We start from the raw sequence: 3,322 nt of genomic DNA on the forward strand, positions 1-3,322 counted from the left end.
AGAGAGAGAGAGAGAGAGAGAGAGAAAGTGAGAAAGCAAACCACCAGGTCTGGGACTCAAACCGTGGTTGACCATGTAGGACTGTTCAGAGCCTTAACCACCACGCCACCTGCTGGCCCTTTTTTACTTTTGAAGCTTATGTCTCCAGTGAGCGTGAGAGAAAGCGGGAGAGAGGGACAGCACCCCCAGGAGGGTCCCGATGCTGCAGGGCACCCCAGCCTCAGCCAGACCAGGATCACAGGCATGCGTGAGCCCAGCGTGCTCAGAGAGGTCTCTGGATATGAACCTGGGACCTTTCCCGGAGCATCATGGTTTACCGTTTCACCACTGTTTGACCCCAAACCTCTGTTCTTGTAAATCACCCAGACATTTTCGGTTATTAATAACAGAATGAACAGGGCAATGACTCATATATCCTGCCCCTGTCTGAAATGTCTTGAAGGCAGGAACTGACTGACCTCTCATTCCTCAATTCATTGTCTACAGACTAGCAAAAATAAATGAAATAGGAACCAGCAGTTGGTGTAATAGCTATGTCACTGGACTCCCATGTAGTCAACTGCAGTTCGAGTCCTGGACCTGGCGGCTTAAACTCATGCTAGGTGCATGTGCGTGCGTGCCCAAGACCCCGAGAGGAGAATGGAGGAGAAGGGATTGCGGTGTGGCCATCCCCCCTGGGGGGTGATTTCTTGCTTTCTGTCTCTCTGTCTCTTTCTGGCAAGTGCACGTACCCTATAGCAAAAACTTCTCCAAAAAAGAAAGGAAGAAAGAAAGAAATACATAAAACTTAGTCACTCTGGCTGCTTTGATTTAAAAAAATTTTTTTTAGGTTTTTGCTGTAGGGTGCACGCACCCACTGGAGAAAGACAGAGAGAAGGAAAGTGAGAAATCACCTCCACCCCCACACACAGAGGGAATGGCCATGCTGCAATCCCTTCTCCTCCATTCTCCTCTTGCGGTTTTATGTACAAATGCACACGTGTCCGGCCACCAGGTCTGGGACTCGAACTGCAGCCAGCCATGTCGGAGTCTAGCACCTCAAACCTCTACGCTACCTGCTGCTTCTTTTTCTGATGCAGTTTCCAGATCATAGATCACCGCCTAAAACCACTTACTTTGATCAGGGTAACCTGGAGGTGTGGGGTGCTGGGTGTTGCCCCTTGTCAGGGACCCAGCATGGCCTGTGGGTCAGTGCTGGGTCAGAGGGCACATTCCAAAGAGCAGTGTCTGGGTTAAAATCCAGAGCCAGTCCCAGGTTCCAGGACGGAGCCTTGTTTACAGCCGGGACCTCTGGGAGCCTTGGCTGCAAGTTGTTTTGTCTGAAACTTGGCTCCGAAGAAGTCCCCAAAGAGTAGATGATAAACAATTTTCAGGTTGGGAAAGTGATTGTTTCTCTGGGTACAAGAAGCTGGGGAAGAGGAGGCAGCGGCAGGGGCCCTGGGCTGGCCCGAGATAGCTGTCCTTCACTCAGACAGGGGCGGACAACTAGGGGACGCTGGGCCAGATGGTGGCCTTCTGAACCTGCTCCTTGCTGGGGTTTTCCTCCTTGCCCGTCTGTCACCGCAGCTGCTGGGATCAGCCGCCCTGGCATCCGGCCGGGTCGGGCCAAGTGTGTGTGGTGGCTTGCACGTCAGCCCTGGGGCGTGCAGTTTCAGATTCCAGACTTGGAGCTGGCTCTGTGCCCTGCTGAGTCAGTCAACTCCATTCTTCGTCCCTGTGCTGCATGCCAGCCTACCCCGCGTTCTTCCTGGCAGGTGGGTTCTCTCTGCCAGCTCTCCTTCCTGACAGAGTACGGGGGGACTTGGTGGGGAAGGCGGAAGGGGCCCAGAGTATGTGTGTTGAATGAACGCCGGTGTAGTCCGACCCCACAGCGTGCTTCATTCTTCCTCTAGCCTAATCCCGTCTCTCCCCGCACCAGCTTGGTTCCTCCACAGATGGCCCAGGCTGAGGGAGCTGCAGGCCTCTTGGTTAAATGGTTAAACGGATGGGGGACTGGCAGTTAGCGTCATGGCTGTGTCGCTGGACTCCCATGTAGTCGACTGCGGTTCGCGTCCCGGACCCGGTGGCTTACACTCACGCCAGGCATGTGTGCGTGCGTGCCCAAGATCCCGAGAGGAGAATGGAGGAGAAGGGATTGCGGTGTGGCCATGCCCCCTGGGGGGTGATTTCTCGCTTTCTGTCTCTCTGTCTCTCTCTCTCTGTGGTGAGCGCACACGCCCTTATAGCAAAAAAAACCTCTCCCAAGGGGGGATAAAAGGTTAGATGGATGGATGGATGGATGGATGGAGTGAATGCATCTCACTACCCCCTTTTTAAAAAATTATTTTCTTTAATCTGATTTATTTATAGAGAGATTTTTGCTATAGGGCACAGACACTCTTCTGAGAGACAGAAAGTGAGAAATCACCCCCCCCACACACACACACACACATGCTACAATCCTTTCTCCATTCTCCTCTCGGGATTTTGGGCACGCACACTCATGCACACAGTGTGGGTTTTAAGTCACTGGGACTTGAACAGCTGTTGATGATGTGGGAGTCCGGCGTGGTAACCATTACGCCATCTGCTGGTCCCTCTTTATTTATTTATCTGTTCATTTGACCAGAGTGGGACAGAGGAGAGCGAGGGCGAGAGCGAGAGTGAGAAAGCAAGTCGCCAGGTTTGGGGACTTGAACCATTGTCCGCCATGTGCCGGTCCAGCGCCCTTAACCACCACGCCACCTGCCCACCAGTCTCCTCTTTCTTTAGGTTCCTACTTTACAACAAGCAGAGATCCTGGACACGGAAAACCTTGGTGGCCCAGGGTGGACCACGAGGGATATGGCTGGAGTCTGAACCAGACGACCTGGATCCTGCCACCATGGGGAACTCACAGTTGGAGGCACGGGGCGGAGGTCGCAGGCAGAAGGACTTCGGAGAATCCCACGGACACATCTGAATCCTGAATCCTTGCACGGGGAGTGTAGGAGTGCAGAGGCGTCCCTCCGGGCCTGGAGCTTGGTTTGCAGATGGACATGACAGGAAGCCTCCCAGGGGCGGGGATATGCGAGGCGACCCCTGGGCCCGGCTGGACTGAGCACTACAGCGAGGGACCGTTCTTCCCTGCCGGCCTCACCGCCCTTTCCCCAAGCTGGGGGTCAGAATTCCCGCACCCAGGGAGGAACCGTGTCGGGAAGGAGGATGGCACCTCCCACGATTTGCACGGACGAGCCTGCGGCGCCAGCCCGAGGGGAGCAGAAGCCAGTTCTGCACTTCCGAGGCGCCCCCAGCCCTCGTAACTACCAGGCTTGGCTTGCCCGGGACCCCAAACCTCACAACA

The sequence above is a fragment of the Tupaia chinensis genome, unplaced genomic scaffold (assembly GCF_000334495.1).
Source record: "Tupaia chinensis unplaced genomic scaffold, TupChi_1.0 Scaffold000668_1, whole genome shotgun sequence".
Lineage (NCBI taxonomy): Eukaryota > Metazoa > Chordata > Mammalia > Scandentia > Tupaiidae > Tupaia > Tupaia belangeri.